This window comes from Rhinopithecus roxellana, chromosome 3 (assembly GCF_007565055.1).
Source record: "Rhinopithecus roxellana isolate Shanxi Qingling chromosome 3, ASM756505v1, whole genome shotgun sequence".
NCBI classification, from domain to species: domain Eukaryota; kingdom Metazoa; phylum Chordata; class Mammalia; order Primates; family Cercopithecidae; genus Rhinopithecus; species Rhinopithecus roxellana.
In genome coordinates, this window is record NC_044551.1 from 138,914,542 (window position 1) to 138,941,111 (window position 26,570).

Here is a 26,570-nt window from a genome sequence, read left to right on the forward strand (position 1 = left end):
TTGGTGTACCTGAAAGTGACAGGGAGAATGGAACCAAGATGGAAAACATTCTTCAGAAAATTATCCAGGAGAACTTCCCCAATCTAGCAAGGCAGGCCAACATTCAAACTCAGGAAATACAGAGAACACCACAAAGATATGCCTCGAGAAGAGCAACCCCGAGACACATAATTGTCAAATTCACCAAGGTTGAAATGAAGGAAAAAGTGTTAAGCGCAGCCAGAGAGAAAGGTCGAGTTACCCACAAAGGGAAGTCCTTCAGACTAACAGCAGATCTCTTGGCAGAAACCCTACATGCCAGAAGAGAGTGGGGGCCAATATTCAACATTCTTAAAGAATTTTGAACCCAGAATTTCATATCCAGCCAAACTAAGCTTCGTAAGTGAAAGAGAAATAAAATCCTTTACAGACAAGCAAATGCTGAGAGATTGTTGTCACCACCAGTCCTGCCTTACAAGAGCTCCTGAAGGAAGCACTAAACATGCAAAGGAAAAACCAGTACCAGCAACTGCAAAAACATGCCAAATTGTAAAGACTATTGATGCTATGAAGAAACTGCATCAATTAACAGGCAAAGTAACCAGTGAACATCATAATGACAGGATCAAATTCACACACAACAATATTAACCTTAAGTGTAAATGGGCTAAATGACCCAATTAAAAGACACAGACTGGCAAATTGGATAAAGAGTCAAGATCCATCAGTGTGCTGTATTCAGGAGACCCATCTAAAGTGCAAAGATGCACATAGGCTAATAAAAGAGGATGGAGGAAGATCTACCAAGCAAATGGAAAGGAAAAAAAAAAAAAAAAAAAAGCAGGGTTGCAATCCTAGTCTCTGATAAAACAGACTTTAAACAAACAAAGATCAACAGAGACAAAGAAGGCCATTACATAATGATAATGGGATCAATTCAACAAGAAGAGCTAACTATCCTAAATATATATGCACCCAGATTCATAAAGGAAGTCCTTAGAGACCTACAAAGAGACTTCCACACAATAATAATAGGATACTTTAACACCCCACTGTCAATATTAGACAGATCAATGAGACAGAAGGTTAACAAGGATATCCAGGACCCAAACTCAGTTCTGCAACAAGCAGACCTAATAGAAATCCACAGAACTCTCCACCCCAATTCAACAGTGTATACATTCTTCTCAGCACTATATCACACTTATTCTAAAATTGACCACATGATTGGAAGTAAAACACTCCTCAGCAAATGTAAAAGAACAGAAATCACAATAAACTGTCCCTTAGACCACAGTGCAATCAAATTAGAACTCAGGATTAAGAAACTCACTCAAAACTGCACAACTACATGGAAACTGAACAACTTGCTCCTGGATGACTACTGGATAAATAATGAAATTAAGGAAGAAACAAAGATATTTTTTCAAACCAATGAGGACAAAGACACAACGTACCAGAAGAATCTCTGGGACACATTTAAAGTAGTGTGTAGAGGGAAATTTATATCACTAAATGCCCACAAGAGAAAGCAGGAAAGATCTAAAATCTACACCTTAACATCACAGTTAAAATAACTAGAGAAGTAAGAGCAAACAAATTCAAAAGCTAGCAGAAGGCAAGAAATAACTAAGATTGGAGCAGAACTGAAAGAGATAGAGACACAAAAACCCTTTAAAAAATCAATGAATCCAGGAGCTGTTTTTTGAAAAGATCAACAAAATTAATAGACTGCTAGCAAGACTAATAAAGAAGAAAAGAGAAGAATCAAATAGACACAATAAAAAATGATAAAGGGGATATAGCCACCGATCCTACAGAAATACAAACTACCATCAGAGAATACTATAAACACATCTACGCAAATAAACCAGAAAATCTAGAAGAAATGGATACATTCCTGCGCACATCCACTCTCCCAAGACTAAACCAGGAAGAAGTTGAATCTCTGAATAGACCAATAACAGGCTCTGAAATTGAGGAAGTAATTAATAGCCTACCAACCAAAAAAAGTCCAGGACTAGGTGGATTCAGAGTATAATTCTACCAGAGGTACAAAGAGGAGCTGGTACCATTCTTTCTGAAACTATTCCAATCAATAGAAAAAGAGGGAATCCATCCTAACTCATTTTATGAGGCCAGCATCATCCTGATACCAAAATCTGGCAGACACACAACAAAAAAACCCCAGAATTTTAGACTAATATCTCTGAATAAAGATCAATGCAAAAATCCTCAATAAAATATGGCAAAACAAATCCAGAAGCACATCAAAAAGCTTATCCACCACGATCAAGTCAGCTTCATCCCTGGAATGCCAGGCTGGTTCAACATATGCAAATCAATAAATGTAATCCATCACATAAACAGAACCAATGACAAAAACCACATGATAATCTCAATACATGCAGAAAAGGCCTTCAACAAAATTCAACAGACCTTCGTGCTAAAAACTCTCAATAAACTAGGTATTCATGGAATGTATCTCAAAATAGTAAGAGTTATTTATAACAAAGCCACAGCCAATATCATACTGAATGGGGAAAAACTGGAAGCATTCCCCTTGAAAACCAGCACAAAACAAGGATGCCCTCTCTCACCCCTCCTAGTCAACACAGTGTTGGAAGTTCTGGCCAGGGAAATCAGGCAAGAGAAAGAAATAAAAGGTATTTAGTTAGGAAATGAGGAAGTCAAATTGTCTCTGCTTGCAGATGACATGATTGTATGTTTAGAAAACCCCATTGTCTCAGCCCAAAAATCTCCTTAAGCTGATAAGCAACTTCAGCAAAAGTCTCAGGATACAAAATCAATGTGCAAAAATCACAAGCATTCTTATACACCATTAACAGACAAACACAGAACCTAATCATGAGTGAACTCCCATTTACAATTGCTACAAAGAGAATACAATACCTAGGAATCCAACTTACAAGGGATGTGAACGACCTCTTCCAGGAGAACTGCAAACCACTGCTCAGTGAAATAAAAGAGGACACAAACAAATGTAAGAATATTCCATGCTTATGGATAGGAAGAATCAATATTGTGAAAATGGCCATACTGCCCAAAATAATTTATGGATTCAATGCCATACCCATCAAGCTACCAGTGACTTTCTTCACAGAATTGGAAAAACTACTTTAACGTTCATGTGAACCAAAAAAGAGCCTGCATTGCTGAGACAATCATAAGCAAAAAGAACAAAACTGGAGGCATCACACTACCTGACTTCAAACTATACTACAAGGCTACAGTAACCAAAACAGCATGGTACTGGTACCAAAACAGAGATACAGACCAATGGAACAGAACAGAGGCCTCAGAAAGAATGTCACACATCTACAACCACCTGATCTTTGACATATCTGACAAAAACAAGAAATAGGGAAAGGATTCCCTATTTAATAAATGGTGCTGGGACTGGGGCCTATCATGGGGAGGGGGGAGGGGGGAGGAGGGAGGGATTGCATTGGGGAGTTATACAAGATATAAATGATGAATTGATGGGTGCTGACGAGTTGATGGGTGCAGCACACCAACATGGCATAAGTATACATATGTAACAAACCTGCACATTATGCACATGTACCCTAGAACTTAAAGTATAATAAAAAAAAATAAAAATAAAAAAAAATATAAAAAAAAAAATAAATGGTGCTGGGAAAACTGGCCAGCCATATGTAGAAAGTTGAAATGATCTCTTCCTTATACCTTATACAAAAATTAATTCAAGATGGATTAAATACTTAAATGTTAGACCTAAAACTGTAAAAGCCCTAGAAGAAAATTTTGGCAATACCATTCAGGACATAGGCATGGACAAGGACTTCATGACTAAAACACCAAAAGCAACGGCAACAAAAGCCAAAATAGACAAATGGGATCTAATTAAACTAAAGAGCTTCTGCACAGCAAATGAAACTACCATCAGAGTGAAAAGGCAACCTACAGAATGGGAGAAAATTTTTGCAATCTACCCATCTGACAAAGCACTAATATCCAGAATCTACAAAGAACTGAAACAAATTTACAAGAAAAAACCAACGACCCCATCAAAAAGCGGGCAAAGGATATGAACAGACACTTATCAAAAGAAGATATCTGTGCAGCCATCAGACACATGAAAAAATGCTCATCATCACTGGTCATCAGAGAAATACAAATCAAAACCACAATGAGATACCATCTCACACCAGTTAGAATGGCAATCATTAAAAAGTCAGGAAATAACAGGTGCTGGAGAGGATGTGGAGAAATAGGAACACTTTTACACTGTTGGTGGAAGTGTAAATTAGTTCAACCATTGTGGAAGACAGTGTGGCAATTCTTCAAGGATTTAGAACTAGAATTACCATTTGATCCAGCAATCCCACTACTGGGTATATACCCAAAGGATTATAAATCATGCTGCTATAAAGACACATGCACAAGTATGTTTATTGTGGTACTATTCACAATAGCAAAGACTTGAAACCAACCCAAAAGCCCATCAATGATAGACTGGATTAAGAAAATGTGGCACATATACACCATGGAATACTATGCAGCCATAAAAAAGATGAGTTCATGTCCTTTGAAGGGACATGGATGAAGCTGGAAACCATCATTCTCAGCAAACTATCACAAGGACAGTAAACCAAACACCACATGTTGTCACTCATAGTTGGAAATTGAACAATGAGGTCACTTGGACACAGTGCGGGGAACATCATACACTGGCGTCTGTTGGGAGGTAGAGAGGTTTGGGGAGGGATAGCATTGGGAGAAATGCCTAATGTAAATGATGGGTTGATAAGTGCAGCAAACCAACATGGCATATGCATACCTACATATCAAATCTGCACGTTGTGCACATGTACCCTAGAACTTAAAGAATAAAAAAAAATTTCATAAAGGAAGGTGAAAAAAATAATTTTTAGACAAAAATAAATCTTGGAAAATTCATTGCCAGAATAACTTCATTACAGGATATGTTGTAGTAAGTTCTTCGGTCAGAAAGAAACAGACCGAAACATGATATGGAATCTTGGATCTACACAAAACTCAAGAGTACTCAGAATGGAAAACGGGTCTAACGTAGGTCTAAAACATAACAGTGAAATGTTCTGGGGGTTTTGTAACATTTCCAGAAGTAAAATAGACATAGATCTAAAAAGCAAAATGACAACAGCACAAAGTACAGAAGGGATAGATGAAAATAAACTGTAAGTTTCTTACATGGAAAGCAGTATATTATTTGAAGATACACTATAATAAATTAAAGATGGATACTGATAACAGAAAAAACACTAAGAAATCATAGAAGTAGACATAATAATAAGCTAACTGTAAAAATAAAATGGAGTAATAATAAAATACTCAATCCCCTCCAAAAAGGAAAAAATGAATAAAAAAAAAATGGGACAAATGAGAAAAAAACGGGAAGATGGTAGATTTAAACCATATTGAGAACTGCATTAAATATAAATGCCTAACTACTTCATGAGACAAAGAACATCTCACAAGGGGAAATAGAAAAAGTTTTGGAAATGAAAATGACATTTCAGAATATAAAAATTAATGAAGCATTTCTAAAATGTTACTTTGTGGAAAATGCATGGATTTAAATGATTGTATTAATAAAAATAAATGTCAAAAAATGACATTTAAATTTGGATTAAGAAATCACAAAAAGGAGAGGGATAGCAGACAAGGTGACAGAGGATAGGAGACAGGATAATGTGCCACTCCCACTTGGACAGACATAATAGCATATGGAGAATTACACTATGATTTTTTGCTTCAAGAACCATTGCAGGGATGTACCAGGAAAACCAAAATAATTCACAGGTTCTTTGAAAGAAGTGGCACAACAGTGCAAATTCTGCAAAAACAGGTAAAAAACTGAGTTCCCAAAGTGTGAGGCGGGGAAACCTGCCTCCGAACACAAAGTTCCCCTGGGGAATCTGAACATTCAGATCACAGGAGAAGGATTTAACCTTACCTAGAGCTGAAACAGATTTAGGGAGTCATGTGGAATGTAAAAGTAGAAAGTAATGGGAGGTGCCTGACAGGCACTCCCAGTCTCCAGCTCAAGTTCCCCCAGGGAAGCCATCCCTGACTATACTTCACAGAGGCTCTCAAGGGAGGCAGCAAGTGGAATTGGGGAGGGGTCACAGGGCAAAGGAAGCTTCCAAGTGAAATTGGTAGTGTTTTCAACTGGGCACAATTTTCTTGAGTGGAATTGAGGAGATGAGCAGGAGTTGCTGTAGACACAAATGCAGGAGTGCAGGAGCTGCCACTTGCTTTCTCAGTAGGGAAGCTCAGGGCCTGGGGCAAGGTCTGAGTGGGGCACTGCAGGAGTGAGACTGGCCCGCCAACTGCATGGGAGCTCTGTGAGGCCTCTTGCTACTGGCTATCCCCCACTTCCCTGGCAAACTATATGATACAGCAGAAGTGGCCAAGATCCCTTCTGGAACATAATCTCGTTGACCTGAGAACCACCTTTTATCCCTCACAGTGGCCATGGCAAGCCCTGCCCAAGGAGAGTTTGAGTCCAGACTTGCCTAACCCTGTCTCTACCTGATAGTATTTCTCTACCTCCGTTGGTAGCCAAACACAAAAGACAGAAACTCTTGGGAGTTTTATGACCCCACCTATCACCTGAGAAACCAACGTACCTCCCCTGGACAACTTAGGGCAAGCTTAGATCCCCCTACTACTACTGCAGCTGGTGTTCTCTTGAAAGTACCACCTCCTGGCTGGAGGCCAACCAACTCAAGCCATTACAGCAACTCATGACAGAATAACCTTGATCCTAGGAAGGAGACGACAACACCTAATTCCACTGCCTGCAACATATTAGCTAACCAGAGGTCCTGAGTGTGTCCATGTGAAAACTTCACTGTTAATATCAGCATTTAAGAAAGCCAGCATACTAAATGTATCTATAATCAAGGAGTCTCACCATCCACTTCATTTCCCTGCCACTTCTACCAGAGCAGGAGCTGGTATCCATAGCTAGGAGACATGAAGAGGGATCACATCATAGGACTGTTTGCAGACATTCCCTAGCAACAGGCTGGAGCCTAGTGGCCTCTCTGGGTGGCTAGACCCAGAAGTGTGATAACAATCTCTGTAGTCCAGCTCTCAGGATGCCCCATTGCTATGGGAAGGGGGAGAACACCACTTCAAAGGATCACCCCATGGGACAAGATAATCTGAACATCAGGCATTGAGTTTCGGACCTCTCCACAGAAATAGTGTACCCAATTGAGAAGAAAACAGAAAAGTAATTCTGTTAATATGACAAAACAGGGTTCTATTAGTATAACACCCCCCAAAAGATTACACTAGCTCCCCAGCTATGGATGTGAACCAAGAAGAAATCTCAGACTTGCCAGATAAAGAATTCAGAAAGTTGATTATCAAGCTACTTAAGGAAATACCAGAGAAAGGTGAAATCAACTTAAGGAAAATTTTAAAAAAATATTGGTTATAGAAGAAAAACCCTCCAGAGAAATAGGTGTCATAAAGAAAAAACAGTCACAACTTCTGGACACGAAAGATACACTTAGAGAAATGCAAAACACACTGAAAAGTTCAACAGTAGAATAGAACAAGTAGAAGAAAGAACATCAGAGCTTGAAGAAAGGGCTTTCAAATTAACCCAATCTGACAAAGACAAAGATAAAAGAATTTTAAAAAAATGAATGAAACCACCAAGAAATTTGAGATTATATTAAACATACAAACCTGAGACTAATTCATGTTCCTGAGGAGGAAGAGAAATTTAAAAGTTTGGAAAACTTATTTCAGGGAATAATTGAGGAAAACTTCCCTGGCCTTGCTAGAGATCTAGACATCCAAATAAAAGAAGCTCAAAAAACACCCAGGAAATTCATCACAAAAAGATAATCACCTAGGCACATAGTCATAAGGTTATCTAAAGTCTAGATGAACAAAAGAATCTTGAGCTGTAAGACGAAAGTGCCTGATAACTTCTAAAAGAAAAACTTATCAGATTAACAGCAGATTTCTCAGCAGAAACCTTAAAAGCCAGAAGGAACTGGGGTCCCATCTTTACTCTCCTAAAACAAAACCATTACCAGCCAAGAACTTTGTATTTGGCAAAACTAAGCTTCATAAATGAAGGAGAGATAAAGTCTTTTTCAAACAAACAAATACTGGGAGAATTTGCCACTATCAAGCCAGTACTACAAGAAATGTTAAAAGGAGTTCTAAATTTTTTTTTTTTTTTTTTTTTTTGAGACAGAGTCTCACTCTGTCACCCATGCTGGAGTGCAGTGGCACGATCTCGGCTCACTGCAATGTCTGCCTCCTGGGTTCAAGTGATTCTCCTGCCTCAGCCTCCTGAGTAACGGGGACTACAGGTGCATGCCATCATGCCCAACTAGTTTTTGTATTTTTAGTAGAGACAGGATTTTGCCATTTTGGTCAGGCTGGTCTTGAACTCCTGACCTCAAGTGATCCACCTGCTTTGGCCTCCCAAAGTGCTTGGATTACAGATGTGAGCCACCACACCTGGCCTAGTTCTAAATCTTGAAACAAACGCTGGAAATATACCAAAATAGAACCTGCTTAAAGCATAAATATCACAGGGCCTACAAAACGATAACACAATGAAAAAAATAACAGAAAGTATAAAGGCAACAACTTGCATAATGAATAGAACAATACCTCACATTTCAATACTAATGTTGAATGTAAATGGCCTAAATGCTCCACTTAAAAGATACAAAATGGATAAATATCAACCAACCAAGTATCTGCTGTCTTCAAGAGACTCACCTAAAACATAAGCACCCACATAAACTTAAGGTATAGGGGTGGAAAAAGATATTCCATGCAAATGGAAACCAGAAGCAAGCAGGAGTAGCTATTCTTCAATTCTTATATCAAACAAAACAGACTTTAAAGCAACAACAGTAAAAAAAAATAAATAAATAAAAAATAAAAAAAAGACAAAGAGGGACATTATATAATAATAACACGACTAGTCTGACAGGAAAATATCACATCCTAAATGTATATGCACCTAACACTGGCACTCCCAAATTTATAAAACGATTACTACTAGTCCTAAGAAATGAGATAGATGGCAGCACAGAAATAGTGGGGGACTTCAATGCTCTACTGACAGCACTAGACAGGTGATTAAGACAGAAAGTCAACAAAGAAACAATGGACTTAACAGATATTTACAGAACATTCTATCCAACAACTGCAGAGTATACATTCTTTTCTTCAGCACATGGAACATTCTCCAAGATAGACCATACGATAGGTCACAAAACAAGCCTCAATACATTTAAGAAAATCAAAATTATATAAAGTATCCTCTCAGACCATAGTGGAAAAAACCTGGAAATTAACTCCAAAAGGAACTCTTAAAACTATACAAATACATGGAAATGAAATAATTTTCTCTTGAATGATCTTTGGGTCAACAATGAAATCAAGATGGAAATTTAAAAATTCTCTGAGTTGAAGAAATAGTGATACAATGTATCAAAACCTCTGGGATACAGTAAAAGCTGTGCTAAGAGGAAAGTTTATAGCATTAAAAGCCCACATCACAAAGTCTGAAACAGTGCAAACAGACAGTCTCAACCTCAAGCTCACACCTCAAGGAAGTAGAGAAACAAGAACAAACCAAACCCAAACCCAGCAGAATAGAAGAAATAATAAAGACCAGAGCAGAACTAAATGAAATTGAAACAAATACAAATACAAAAGACAAATGACACAAAAAGTTGTTTCTTTGGAAAGATAAGCAAAATTTATACACCAATAGTGAGATTAACCAAGAAAAGAAGAGAGAAGATCCAAGAAAACTCAATTAGAAATAAAAGGGAGATATTACAACTGATACCACAGAAATACAAAAGACTATTCAAGGCTGCTATAAATACCTTTACACACAGAAACTAGGGAATCTAGAGGAGATGGATACATTTCTGAAAATATACAACCCTCTTAGATTAAATCAGGAAGAAATAGAAGCTCTGAAGAGACCAAAAACAAGTAGCAAGACTGAAACAATAATTTAAAAATTGCCAACAAAAAATGTCCAGGACCAGATGGATTCATGGCTGAGTTCTATCCAACATTCAAAGAAGAAATGGTACCAATCATACTGAAACTACTCCAAAAGATGGAGAGCAAGGCAATCCTCCCTAAATAATTCTATGAAACCAGTATCATGTTAATACCAAAACCAACAAAGGACATAACAAAAAAGAAAACTACAGACCAATACTGTGATGAACATAGATCCGAAAATCCTCAAGAAAATACTAGCTAACTTAATCCAGCAGCATATCAAAAAGATAATACACCATCATCAAGTGGGTTTTATACCAGGGATCAGGGATAGTTTAACAATAAATGTGATACACCATATAAACAGTATTAAAAACAAAAATCATATCATCTCAATAGATACACAAAAAGCATTTGACAAAATCCAGCATCCTTTATGATTGAAACCCTCAGCAAAATTGGCATTGAAGGGACATATCTCAAGATAATAAAAGCCATTTATGACAAACTTATGGCCAATATTATATGGAATGGGAAAAGGTTGAAAGCGTTTGCCCTGAGAACTGGGACAAGACAAGGATACCCACTTTCACCACTCGTGTTTAACAGTACGGGAAATCCTAGACAGAGCATCAGACGAGAAAAAGAAATAAAGTTCATTCAAATCAGTAAAGAGGAAGTCAAGCTGCTGCTTTTTACTGATGATATGATCGTATACCTAGAAATCTCTACTCAATGAAAAAGCTCCTACATCTGATAAATGAATTCAGCAAAATATCAGGATACAAAAATCAATGTAAACAAATCAGCAGCACAGCTATGCACCAACACCAACCAAGCTGAGAAAAAAATCAAGAACTCAACCCCCTTTTACAATATCTGCAAAACAAACAAACAAACAAACAAAAACAACTTAGAAGATGCCAACTGGGAAGGGAAGGGGCCAATACGGCCAAGTAGAAACATCTCCGGTCTGCAGCTCCCACCGAGAGGAACGTAAACAGCAAGTGAATTCTGCATTTCTAAATGAGATACTGAGATTCTCTCATTGGGACTGACTAGGTGGTTGCTGCGACCCATGGAGTGCAAGGAAAAGCAGGGTAGGGTGATGGTTTACTCAGGAGCTTCATGGGGCAAAGGGACCTCCCTCCCCTAGTGAGGGATGGTGCTACCCACCTGGAGAAGGATGCTTTTCCCACGGAGATTTTCAATCCATGGATCGGAAGATTCCCTCATGTTCCCACACTACCAGAGCCCTGGGACCCAAGAACAAAGCTGTGCAGACCCATGGCAGCTGCTAGGGTAGGCAGCCACTTGGGGCAGGCATTGAGCTGCATTTTTTGCATACTTTGGCAGCTCCTGGAACTCCAGTGAGGCAGGAGATCCATCCACTCTTGTGGAAAGGGGGCTGAAGTTAGGGAGCAAAGCAGACTCACTTAGCAGGTCCCACTTCCACAGAACCCTGCAAGCGAAGATCTACTGGCTTGGAATCTCCTCTGGCCAGCACAGCAACCTGGAGTTGGCCTAAGATGACAGAGTTCCCAAGGGGAGGAAGGGGTAACTGCCATTACTGTGGATCTAGTCAGCGGCTTTCCCTTGCCAGTGCTAGGGAGACTGTGAGGTTCGGACTGAGCAGAATTTCCCACAGGTCAGTGCAGTGGCTATGGCAAATCATGGCCGGACTGCTTCTTTAGGTGGGAACCAGATCCATATCTCCTCACTGGGCAGGGCCTCTCTGCAGGAATCCCAGCAACTCCAGTCAGGGGTTTATTAGACAGAACTTTCATCTCCCCAGGTCAGAGGACTTGAGGGGAGGGATGGCCGTGATCTCAGGTTCAGCAGACTTAATCTTTCCTGCCTGCTGGCATTGAAGAGTCCAGGCAATCTGGACTAGGGGGATTCCCCCCGACGCAGTGAAGCCACACTGTTAAGGGGCAGCTAGACTGCCTCCTTAGGTGGGTCCCTGATACTGTGCCTCCTGACTAGGTGAGATCTCCCAAGAGAGGTTGCCAGACACTTTGTACAGGAGAGTTCTGGCTGGCATCAGGTCAGTGCCCCTTTGGGATGAAGCTTCCAGATTAAGGAGCAGGCAGCAATCTTTACTGTTCTGCAGCCTGCACCAGTGATACCCAGGAAAACAAAGTTTGGAGTGGACCTTCAGCAAACTGCAGCAGACCTGCAGAAGAGGGGCCTGTTAAAAGGAAAACAAACAGCAACGACAACACCACCACCAAGAAAAAAGATGACACAAAAACACCATCCAAAGGAGAACGCTTCAAAGATCAAAGGTAGATAAATCCACAAAGATGAAGAAAAACCTATGTGAAAATGCTGAAAATTCCAAAGGCCAGAATGTCTGTTTTCCTCCAAATGATCACAACACCTCTCCAGCAAGGGCACAGAACGGGGTTGAAGCTGAGATGGATGAACTGACAGAAGCAGGCTTCAGAAAACAAGTAATAATGAACTTCGCTGAGCTAAAGGATTATCTTCTAACTCAATGCAAAGAAGCTAAGAATCATGATAAAAGATTACAAGAACTGTTAACTAGAATAACCAGTTTATAGAGGAACATAAATGACCCAATGGAGCTGAAAAACACAGCATGAGAACTTCATGATACAAATGCAAGTACCAATAGCTGAATCAAACAAGTGGAGGAGAGAGTGTCAGAGCTTGAAGACTATCTTTCTGAAATAAGCAAACAGACAAGATTAGAGAGAAAAGAATGAAAAGGAACAAACCAAAGCTATGAGAACTATGGGAGTATATAAAAAGACCAAACCTATGACTGATTGGAGTACCTGAAAGAGATAGGGAGAATGGAACCAAGATGGAAAACACACTTCAACTATCATCCAGGAGAACTCCCCCAACCTAGCAAGACAGGCCAACATTCAAATCCAGGAAATCCAGAGAACCCCAATAAGATACTCCATGAGAATAACCCCAAGACACATAATCATCAGGTTCTCCAAGGTTGAAATGAAGGAAAAAATGTTACGGGCACCCAGAGAGAAATGCAAATTCACCTACAAAGGAAAGCCCTTTAGACTAACAATGGACTTCTCAGCAGAAACCCTGTAAGCCAGAAGAGATTGGAGGCCAATATTCAACATTCCTAAGAAAAGGATTTCCAACCCAGAATTTCACATCCAGCCTAACTAAGCTTCATAAGTGAAGGAGAAATAAAATCCTTTATAGACAAGCAAATGCTGAGGAATTTCATCACCACCAGGCCTGCCTTGCAAGAGCCCCTGAAGGAATCACTAAACATGGAAAGGAAAAACCATTACCAGCCACTACAAAAACACACGAAAGTACATAGACCAATGACACTATGAAGCAACTACATTAACAAACCTGCAAAATTAACCAGCCAGCATCATGATGACAGGAATGAATTAACACATAACAATATTAACCTTAAATTTAAATGTGCTAAATTCTACAATTAAAAGACAGAGAGTGGAAAAATGGATAAAAAAGACAATACCCATCAGTGTGCTATATTCAAGAGACACATCTGATGTGCAAAGACACACATAGGCTCAGAATAAAGGGAAAATTTACCAAGGAGGTAATTTCCAAAGGAGGAAAATTTACTAAGCCAATGGCAAGCAGAAAAAAGCAGGGGTTGAAATTCTAGATTCTGACAAAACAGACTTCAAGCCAACAAAAGTCAAGAAAGACGAAGAAGGGCATTACATAATGGTAAAGGGCTGAATTCAACAAGAAGAGCTAACTGTCCTAAATATATATGTACCCAATACAGGAGAACACAGATTCATAAAACAAATTCTTAAAGACCTTCAAAAGAGACTTAGACTCCCACACAATAACAGTGGGAGACTTTAATGCCCCACTGCCAATTTAGATAGATCATCAAGACAGAAAATTAACAAAGATATTCAGGACTTAACAGCCTGGATCAATGGACCTGAGAGATATCTACAGAACTCTCCACCCCAAAACAACGGAATACACATTTTTTTCTCAGTGTCACATGACATTGACTCTAAAATCACGTAATTGGAAGTAAAACACTCCTCAGCAAACGCAAAAGAACTGAAATCATAACAGTCTCTCAATAGCACAATCAAATTAGAACTCAAGATTAAGAAACTCACTGAAAACCACACAAGTACATGGAAACTGAACAACCTACTTCTGAATGACTCCTGGATAAATTAATGAAATTAAGGCTGAAATCAATAAGTACTTTGAAACTGATAAGAACAAAGAGACAATGAACCAGAATCACTGGGATGCAGCTAAAAGAGTGTTAAAAGGGAAATTTATAGCAGTAAATGTTCACATAAAAACACTAGAAAGATTCATATCGACATCCTAACATTACAATGAAAAGAACTAGAGAAACAAGAGAAACAAACCCCAGAGCTAGCAAAAGACAAGAAATAACCAAGCTCAGAGTGGAACTGAAGGAGACAGAGACATGAAAAAGCCTTCAAGAAACAAAAATAGATGAATCCAGGAGCTAGTTTTTAAAAAATCAATAAAATAGATCAACCACTAGCTAGACTAATAAAGAAGAAAAAAAGAGAAAATATAAATAAACACAATCAGAAATGATAAGGGGGAATGCCACCACTGACCCCATAGAAATACAAACAACCATCAGAGAATACTATAAACAACTCTTTGCATATAAACCAGAAAATCTAGAAGAAATGGAAAAATTCCTGGACACATATGCCCTCTTAAGACTGAACCAGGATGAACTTGAATCCCTGAATAGACCAATAACAGTTCTGAAATTGAGGCAGTAATAAATAGCCCACCAACCAAAAAAGTCCAGGACCAGATGAATTTACTGCTGAATTATTCCAATGGTACATTTATCTGAAACTATTCCAAACAGCTGAAAAGGAGAGACTCCTCCCTAACTCATCTTATGAGGCCAGCTTTATCCTGATACCAAAACTTGGCAGAGATACAACAAAAAAAGAAAAGTTCAGGCCAATATCCCTGATGAACATTGATGCAAAAATAATCAATAAAATACTCACAATCCTCGAAATGATAAAAGCCATTTATGTCAAACCTACAGTCAATATCATACTGAATGGGCAAAAGCTTGAAGCATTCCCCTTGAAAACTGGCACAAGACAAGGATGCCCTCTCTCACCACTTCTATTCAAAATAGTATTGGAAGTTCTGGCCAGGGAAATCAGGCAAGAGAAAGAAATGAAGGGTATTTAAATAGGAAGAGAGGAAGTCAAATTGTCTTTGCTTGCAGATGACATGTTCCTATATCTAGAAAACCACATCAACTCAGCTGCAAAGCTTCTTAAGCTGATAAGCAACTTCAGCAAAGTCTCAGGATACAAAATCAATGTGCAAAAATCACAAGCATTCCTATACACCAAAAACAGACAAGCAGAGAGCCAAATCATGAATTAACGCTCATTCACAATTGCCACAAAGAGAATAAAATACCTAGGAATACAACTAACAAGGGAAGTGAAGGACATCTTCAAGAATAACTACAAACCACTGATCAAGAAAATCAGAGAAGACACAAACAGATGAAAAAACATTCCATGCTTATAAATATGAAAATCAATATAATGAAAATGGCCATACTCCCCAAAGCAACTTATAGATTCAATGCTATTCTCATTAAACTACCATCGATATTCCTCACAGAATCAGAATGAACTATTTTAAAATTCATGTGGAACCAAAAAAGAGCTCATATAGCCAGGACAATCCTAAGCACAAAGAACAAAGCTGGAGGCATCACGCTACCCAACTTCAAACTATACCTAAAGGCTACAGTAACCAAAATAGCATGGTACTGGTACAAAAACAGGCACATAGACCAGTGGAACAGAACAGAGAACTCAAATAAAACTGCACATCTACAACCATCTGATGTTTGACAAACCTGACAAAAACAAGCAATGGGAAAAGAATTCCCTATTTAATAAATTGTGCTGGGAGAACTGGCTAGCCATATGCAGAAAATTGAAACTGGACCCCTTCCTTACACTTTATACAAAAATTAACCCAAGATGTATTAAGAACTTAACTGTAAAACCCAAAACTATAAAAACCCTAGAAGAAAATCTAGACAATACTATTGGGGGAAACCCCACCCCCGATATTCAACATGGGTTCTTTTCTATTTCCCTAAGTGTTGGCTGGTCTGAGAAATAAAGGGAAAGAGTACAAATGAGAGAAATTTTAAAGCTGGGTGTCCAGGGGAGACATCACATGTCAGCAGGTTCCATGATGCCCCTGAGCTGTAAAACCAGCAAGTTTTTATTAGCGATTTTCAAAAAGGGAGGAAGTGTATGAATAGGGTGTGGGTCAAGAGATCACATGCTTCACAAGATAATAAAATATCATAAAGCAAATGCAGGCAGGGTGAGATCACAGTACCACAGGATGGGGTGAAATTAAAATTACTAATGAAGTTTTGGGCATGCATTGTCATTGATCACATCTTATCAGGAGATGGGGTTTGAGAGCAGACAACAGATCCTACCAAAGTCTATTAGGTGGGAATTTCTTTGTCCTAATAAGCCTGGGAGAGCTACAGGAGACCAGGACTTATTATATCCCTTTGGCTTCTACCGTAAAAGACAGCTACCCCTAAAGGGCCATTTCAGAGGACTACCCTCAGGGGTCATTCTCTTTCTCAGGGATGTTCCTTGCTGAGAAAAAGAATTCAGCGATATTTCTCCTATTTGCTTTTGAAAGAGAAACATGGCTCTGTTCCGCCCGGCTCATTGGCAGTCAGAGTTTAAGGTTATCTCCCTTGTTCCCTGAACATTGCTGTTATCCTGTTCTTTTTTCAAGGTGCCCAGATTTCATATTGTTCAAACACACATGCTGTACAAACAATTTGTGCAGTTAACGCAATCATCACAGGGTCCTGAGGTGACATACATCCTCCTCAGCTTACAAGGATGACGGGGATTAAGAGATTAAAGTAAAGACAGGCATAGGAAATCACAAGGGTATTGACTGGGGAAATGATAAGTGTCTATGAAATCTTCACAATTTATGTTCAGAGATTGCAGTAAAGACAGGCATAAGAAATTATAAAAGTATTAATTTGGGGAACTAATAAATGTCCATGAAATCTTCACAATTTATGTTCTTCTGCCATGGCTTCAGCTGGTCCCTCCGTTTGGGGTCTCTGACTTCCTGCAACACAATACCACATAGGCATGAGCAAAGATTTTCTGATGAAATCACCAAAAGCATTTGCAACAGGCTGGGCATGGTGGGTCATGCCTATAATACAAGTACTTTGGGAGGCTAAGGCTGACAGATCACTTGAGCTCAGAAGTCTGAGACCAGCCTGGCCAACATGGCAAAACCCTATCTCTACTAAAAACACAAAATTAGCTGGGCATGTTGATGCATGCTTGTAATTTCAGTTACTTGGGAGGCTGAGGCACAAGAATAGCTTGAACTCAGGAAGTGGAGGTTGCAGTGAGCTGAGATCATGTGACTGTACCCCAGCCTGGGTGATGGAGTTACTCTGCCTAAGAAAAACCCAACAATAACAACAATAATAAAAAGCAAGCAATTGGAAAAGGATTCCCTATTTAATAAATGGTGCTGTGAGAACTGGCTGGCCATATGCCGAAAATTGAAACTGGACCTCTTCCTTATACCTTATACAAAAATTAACTCAAGATAGATTAAAGACTTAAATGTAAAGACCAAAACTATAAAAACCCTAGAAAAAAATACAGGCAATACCATTCAGGACATAGGCATGGGCAAAGATTTTGTGATGAACCTGTCAAAAGCAATTGCAACAAAAGGAAAAATTGACAAATGGAATCTAATTAAACTAAAGAGCTTCTGCACAGTAAAAGAAACTATCATTAGAGGGAACAGACAATCTACAGAATGGTAGAAATTTTTTTCAATGTATCCATCTGACAAAGGTCTAATATCCAGAATCTACAAGAAACTTAAACAAATTTGTAAGAAAACAACAAATAACCCCATTAAAAAGTGTGCAAAGGACATGAACACACTTCTCAAAAAAAAAAAAAAAAAAAAAAGACATACATGGGGCCAACAAACATGAAAAAATGCCTGACATCACTAATCATCAGGGAAATGCAAATCAAAACCTTGTTCCAGACAGAATAATGATTATTAAAAGTCAAGAAACAACAGATGCTGTCAAGGCTGTGGAGAAATAGGAATTCTTCTACACTGCTTGTGGGAGTGTAAATTAGTTCAACCATTGTGGAAGACAGTGTGGTAATTCCTCAAAAATCTAGAGTCAGAGATAGCATTTGACCCACCAATCCCATTATTGGGTATGTACCCAAAGGAATAAAATAATTCTATTATAAATATGCACACATGCATTATGTTTATTGCAGCACCATTCACAATAGCAAAGATATAGTATCAACCTAAATGCCCACCAGTGATAGACTGGATAAAGAAAATTTGGTACATATACACCATGAAATACTATACAGCCATAAAAGGAAATGAAATACTGCATAGTATTTCATGGTGTATATATACCAAATGCAGGGACATGCAGGGACATGAATGAAGCTGGAAGCCATTATTCTCAGCAAACTAATGCAGGAACAGAATACCAAACACTGCTTGGTCTCACTTATAAGTGAAAGCTGAACAATTAGAACACATGGACACAGGGAGGGGAACACCACACACTGGGACCTGTTGGAAGAGGACGGGGGTAGCGAGAGCATCAAGAAAAATAGCTAATGCACGCCAGGCTTAATACCTAGGTGATGGGTTGATAGGTACAGCAAACCACCATGGCACACGTTTACCTATGTAACAAACCTGAATATCCTGCACATGTACCCTGGAACTTAAAAATTAAAAACAAAAACAAACAAACAAACAAAAAACCTTAGGAATATACCTAGTCAAGGAGGTGAAAGATCTCTATAAGGAAAACTACAAAGCACTGCTGAAAGAAATAATTGACAACACAAACAAATGCTCATGGATGGGTAGAGTCAATACTGTGAAAATAACTATACTGCCAAAAGCAATCTACAGATTCAATGCAATTACCATCAAAGTACCATTATCATTCTTCACATCACTAACTATCCTAAAATTCATATGGAACCAAAACTGAGCCTGCATGGTGAAAGCAAGACTAAGCAAAAAGAACAAATCTGGGGGCATCACATTACGTGACTTAAAACTATACTACAAGGATATCGTCACCAAAACAGCATGGTACTGGTATAAAAATAGCCATGTAGACCAATGGAACAGAATACAGAACCAAGAAATAAAGCCAAGTGTTTACAGTCAACTGATCCTCAACAAAGCAAACAAAACATAAGTATGGAAAGGACACCCTATTCAACAAAAGGTGCTAAGATAATCGGCAAGCCACATGTAGAAGAATGAAACTGGATCCTCATCTCTCATCTTATACAAAAATCAACTCAAGATGCATCAAATACTTAAGTATAAGACCCAAATCGATAAAAATTCTAGGAGCTGGCATCAGAAAAACTCTTTGAGACATTAGCTTAGGCAAAAAGTTCATGACCAAGAATGCAAAAGCAAATGCAACAAAAACAAAAACAAATATATGGGACCTAATTAAACTATAAAGCTCCTGTACAGCAAAAGAAACAATCCACAGAGTAAACGGACAACCCACAGAATGGGAGAAAACATTAGCAAACTATGCATTTGACAAAGGACTAATATCCAGAATCTACAAGGAACTCAAACAAATCATCAAGAAAAAAACAAACAAACAAACAAACAAAAAACACAAATAATCCCATCAAAAAGGGGGCTAAAGACATGAATAGACAATTCTCAAAACAATATATACAAGTGACCAACAAACATAAAAAATGCTCATTATCACTAATTATCAGGGAAATACAAACTAAAACCACAATGAGATACCACTTTACTCCTGCAAGAATGGTCACGATTAAAAAATAAAAAAATAATAGATGTTGGCGTGGAGGGAACACATCCCATGCTCATGGATGAGTAGAATCAATATTGTGAAAATAACTGTTACACTGCTACTGGGAATGTAAACTGCTATAACCACTATGGAAAACAGTATATTGATTCCTTAAAGAACTAAAAGTAGAACTACCATTTGACTCATCAATGCCGTGTTAGCGGTGTCAGATCTGTATGGGTCTGCAGCACCCTCAGTTCTTACCTCCTCAGAAGAAAGAATTTGACTGAGCAGCATAAGGCAGAAGGAGAGACTGATGCAAGTTTAGAGCAGGAGCAAAAGTTTACTAAAAAGCTTTAGAGCAGGAACAAAAGGAAAGAAAGTATACTTGAAAGAGGGCCAAGAAAGCGACTAGAAAGACAAGAGCATGGTTTGACTTTTTGACTTGGGGTTTTATATGTTGGCATACTTCCAGGGTCTTCTGTTTCTTCTTCCTTGATTCTTCCCTTGGGGTGGGCTGCCTGCATGTGCAGTGGTCTGCTAGCACTTGAGAGGTGAGCATGTGCGGTGTGTTTACTGGAGTCGAATGCATGCTCACTTGAGGTGTTCTTTCCTTACTGGTGGAATGTCTCTGAGTCATATACAGTTAAACTCTACCATTTTGCCTCTTAACTGCACACACTGAAGCCCACTCATCCAACTCCTGAGATATTATTGGAGAGCTGCTGATCACCACTTTCAGATTTTTTTCTATCTATAGGGAGACTGGCTTTCCCTGGTGCTGGCTGTGACCAATTATTATTTTCGAGAGATGGTTAACAACTGCCTGACCATCACCTGATGGTCACTTGATATTCGTGGTGGGGTTGCAGGAACCTTCTCCTGCGCTGCTCATGCCTGTCCCTAGCTACCTACTATAACACCACTACTGGGTATCTACCTAGAGGAAAAGAAGTTATTATATGAAAATGACACTTCAAGATGCATATTTATAGCAGCACAATTTGCAATTGCACAAATATGGAAGCAGCCTAAATGCCTATCAACCAATGAGTAGATAAAGAAAATGTGGCATTTATACAATATAAAATACTACTCAGCCATGAAAAGGAACAAAATAATGTCATTTGCAGCAACCTGGATGGAGTTGGAGACCATTATTCTAAGTGAGGTAACTCAGGAATGGAAACCCAAATATCATATGTTCTTACTTACAAGTCGAAGCTAAGCTATATGAATACAAAGGCATAATAATGGTATAACGAACTTTAGGTACTCAAAGGGAAGGTTGGGAGGAGGGTGAGGGATAAAAGACTACACATTGTGTATCGTTTACATTGCTCAGGTAACAGGTGCACCAAAATATCAGAAATTACCACTGAAGAACTTATCTATGTAACCAAAAACCACCTGTTTTCCAAATAAAAAATACTGAAAAAAAAAAAAATGATGTCGACATCTGCCACTGACTCCACTGCTAGATTTCTGTGAATAGATAATGTTTCTGTTACATCTGAGTCAAATCCCTCCCTATTTAATAGTGTGGTGGGTTGAATTGTGTCCATGAAAGACATGTTGAAGTCCTAACTCCTGGTACTTCTGAATGTAGGTCTGCAAATAGGGTCTTTGCAGATGTTATCAAATCAAGATGAGGTTATCTGGATTAGGATGTCACCCAGAGACTGGGATCTTTATCAGAGAAAGGAGAAGGATATTTGGAAACGGAGACAGAGAGACATACAGAAGGAAGAGGGCTATGTGACCACCGAGGTAGAAATTGGAGTGATTTCAGGAGCCATCAGAAATTAGATGTCAAAGAAAAATGCTTCTTTAGAACCTTCAGAGGGAGTACAACACTGCTGACACCTTTATTTTGGACTTACAACCTCCAAAACTGTGAGATCATAAATTTCTGTTGTCCTAAAATAATTAAAAAGAAATCACAAAATGAAAATCAAATTAAATCCAGAGTAAGAAGAAAGAATAAAAATAAAGGAATGAATCTATGAAATTAATAGCAGGAAAATATTAGAGAAAGTTAATGAAGCCAAAACCTGGTTTCCGGAAAAATAGTGAAATTGGTAAATCTTTACTTGTATTGATCAAGAAAAAATCCTGAAAGGAACTAAATTGCCAATATCAGGAATTTTACCCCAAAAATGGTGGATTAAAGCTTTTAGCATAGCTTGTCTACTTGCAAATAGCAAAATAGTGCATATAAATTAACACTGTGAGGATTTACTCAAGAAGAAATATTGAGAACTCACCAAAAAAATGAAGGATACCTCAGACACTTGGGAAAGAGAAGTTAGGCAAGCAGCCTGTGTGGCAGTGCTTGGCTGAGGAAAGTGAGTGAAGAGAGGGGCAGAGTTTTCCTCTGTGACTCACCTTTCCACTGGCTGTTTATGTAACCCAGGCTATGGGAGAGCGCCTTGTTTCTCCCAAACCCTGAAGCTAACTTGGGGAGAGTCTGGGAGACTGTGAGAGAAAAAGGACACTGGAAAAAGCTGCAGGCATTTTCCCAGACCTAGAACTGAGAGGAAGATTCCGTTTTCAATCTGGGCTCATACTAAGTCAGTCATTATTTGATAACCTGGCAGCGGTGGCCACTGCAGGCATTTTAGTCTCTGGCCAGAGATTGTAGTACTTGGTTTGCGACAGGAGACCAGAAGGAGTATGGAGTGTACTCCAGCCATTGCAGCTGGAACTGGACTCTCACATCACAGGACTGAAGTGGGAGGAGATTTGCTGAAGCTGCAGTTTCACCCAGGCAGTCAGATTTGCAGCCAGGTACATCTTTGTGACCTGGGACTAGTCTGCGTGTGACATTGCTGGGTGCCCCAGCCTGCTGCCTTAGTCATTTGAGGGAGTGAGTCCTACTGGTTCTGAGGAGAGGGAGGGAGGTGGTTCCCACTCCACAGACTGGATTGGGAACATGGGCCACCCCTCCCTTCCTGTGCAAAGAGTATAGTGCAGAGGTGGCTTCTCTACTCCTTGCCTGATTATATCTCCAGGCATTTGGTGTACCTGCTCTCACCCCTGCAGGGTTACTTGCCCTCTCTCCAGACTTGATCTGAGATGGTGGGCACCATACTGGTCCCACCCATTGTGGGACTCTGTCCTGCCTGGGCAGTCTTAGTCCTTGTATTTTTGCATCACGCAATCCCAAACAGACATTCACCAGAGTGTGCTCAGACTGTGCTCAATTCTGACAACCACAAAAGGCTGACAAGATTCAGGGGAGCTGCAGAATTCCTGGAGGTCTAACAATTAGGGCAGATTGTCCATAGGGGAAGGAAGAGTACAGCACAACAAAGCACCTCTTGGGAAAAAGGAGATCAGAGTGGCACTCTCCTGTGCTCTAAAGCTACTTGCTTGGGAACTGAAAGTGATTTCATACCTCCCAGCAGAGATGCAGGTGCAGCACTGGGCTCTGTATGGGAGGAGCATGGTTCTATCTCAGTGGCCAGGTGGCACCAGTGCTCAGAAACAGATATGAAGAGGGGAACTTCTCCTCCCAGCTTCCCCCGCCCACTGCTGCACACATAGTCTTGGCTATTCTTATGAGAGGTTGGTACCGTTGTACCTGTGGATGGCCATTCCAAGGCTAGAATGGGCACTGCAACCTTATGGGTGTTGTGCCCACCGGGCTGGGCTTACACAGTGGGCAGGGCCCTTCTCCCTCTCTACATGGAGCGGCTGCAGGAATGCTGATCAGATGAGCTGCAAAGCTATCTATGTTGCGCTGAGGGAAAAGGTCTTTCCTGAGGCCAATCTGGTGGAGAGCCACAGTACAGGTATTTTTCGTGACCCTCAGCTGCATGGCAGCCTGGAGATAAATGACAGTGTCTATCTGAACTGAAAGTGACAAGCCCCAGGATAGTGGTGGAGCTGGTACAGCAACGTGCCCCTCATCCCACACCCCCCACCACATACACTGTGGACCTATATCTACTCATCTTTGTCCCCCATTCCAGGGCCGGCATGGAATTCAGGGAACTGGGCGTTTCACAGACCACTGCCTGAGATAACAGAGAGCCTCTTCCAGTAAAAAAAGATCAAGCATAGACCCATCAATTTCTGCTGCGACTGGGATAACTGGCTAGCCATATGCAGAAGATTGAAACTAGACCCCTTTCTTATACCATATACAAAAATTAACTCAAGAAGGATTAAAGACTTAAATGTAACACCCAAAATCTATAAAAACCCTGGATGACCATGTATGCAATACCATTCAGGACATAGGCATGGGCAATGATTTCATGACAAAGACGCCAAAAACAATTGCAACAAAAGCAAAAATTGACAAATGGGATCTAATTAAACTAAAGAGCTTCTGCAATGCAAAAGAAAGTATCAACAGAGTAAACAGACAACCTACAGAATGGGAGAAAATTTTTGCAAACTATGCATCTGACAAAGGCCTAATATCCAGGCGTCTATAAGGAACTTAAACACATTTACAAGAGAAAAAACAAACAATCCCATTAAAAAGTGGGCAAATGACATGAACAGACACTTCTCAAAAGAAGACATACATGCTGCCAGCAATCATATGAAAAAAGCTCAACATCACTGATCATTAGGGAAATGCAAATCAAAACCACAGTGAGACAGCCACTGACGGGTGTGAGATAGTATTACTAAAAAGTCAAAAAGTAACAAATGCTGGTGAGGTTGCAGAGAAAAAGGAACTCTTACACACTGTTGGTGGGAGTGTAAATTAGTTCAACCATTGTGGAAGACCATGTGGCGATTCCTTAAAGACCTAAAGACAGAAATGCCATTTGACCCAGCAATCCCATTATCAATGGTTTTGTAGGATGGGATAAGTGACAGCAAGAGATCAAGAAAAAAACTTTTTTGGGGTACTGAAAATGTTCTACATATTAGTTGTCTGGTACTTTTTCCTTTACATAAATTACATCTCGATAGTATTGATTATGGAAAATAAAAAAATATAATTACTGCAGAAGATGTGTTCACAGAAAAAATGTTGCAAAGACTGAAATAAGTCAAATGCCATGAAAGACAGCCAGTAGATGTAAGATGTAGAGTAAATTACACACAATCTCAAACAAATTAGGGATTAGACTGGGTATATGTTATCATTCTGTGGAGTAGAGATTTAAAATTCATTTCTTAAATCTATCAAATTATTTGTCAGCTTTATTTGAGCAAATGTGTGTATTTTAGTGGCTTTTGGAACATATGCTCTCTTGAAAAATCTGCTTATGAAACAATATAGCATGAGGTTACTTCAGGCATAACTGATAATATGTTTATGCGCCATCCATGCATGTTGGAAAGCTAGGTGTACAACCACTTCATGAACAAATATTGAAGGACATTTTAATGTGTAACATGCCCTCATAAGTAGTTTGGAATAGTAAAAAAATTATGTGGACTTTGCTCTTAAGCAGCGTTTAAGGTTAGTTGAAAACACCAGATTAAAAAAAATACCAAAGATATATTTTGTGTGCAGAATGCATGGGATGTACATGTGACAAAAGTTATAGAAGTTCAGGAAAAGAGAGATCACTAGATGACTGTTTCCCAGAGTGTGAGACATGCACACTGGTAGTTCTCTGGATGAATTTATTTATATAATTTTTTTAAAGAAACATAGTCTTGCTGTGTCACCCAGGCTAGAGTGTAGTGGCATGATTATAGCTCACTGCAGACTCAGACTCCTGGGCTAAAGCGATCCTCTTGCCTCAGCCTCCGGGATGACAGGCATGAACCACCATGCCCTGCTAATTTTTATTTTTATTTTTTAGATGGGGAGGGGCATCTCAATATGTTGCCCAATGCTGGTCTCAAACTCCTGGCCTCAAATGATTATCCCACCTTGGCCTCCAAAACTGCTGGGATTCTAGGCATGAGCCACCATGCCCAGCTCCCCTGGATGATTTTAGTTGTTTCAACAAATAAGTTTCAAACCAAAGAAGTCATTCCTTTGGTCAATTCTCTTCTAATTCCCCGAAAATATGCCAAGGAAAAAGTCCAAATTTAATGCAATCACACCTTTTACACATCCTTAATATTTTTAAACTTTTTCCTTCTTCTTTCTCTTTTTACAATGAAAAAGCAGAATTAGGATCATGGCCTTTAGTAAGATGTAGCATGTAGCAAGAATTTAAGAAAAATAGTTTGCAGCTTATTCTCTTTAGAGTTATTTTTTCATTTTTTATCAAATAATTGTTTTTCAGTCACTGTGTTTGTGTCTCATGTATAAACCACCTACTATGTTTTACTTCTTCCTCCTTTCAAAAATCTGTGAGGCCACAAACCAAAGCAGAATTATATAAGAACAACAAAACCAAAACCAAAACTGCCTCAGCAGCTCTTTATAAAAGAAAAACATTATTTGCAGGATTTAAAATCCGTAACTTTAGCATTCTCCAAGTTTTATACTGCTTTTATAAAAATGAAGCAAAATGGAACACGAACACACACACACAGACACACACACACACACACACAGACACACACACACACAGACACACACACAGACACACACACACACACAGACACACACACACACACACAGACACACCACACACAGACACAGACACACACACACACACACACAGACAACCACACACAC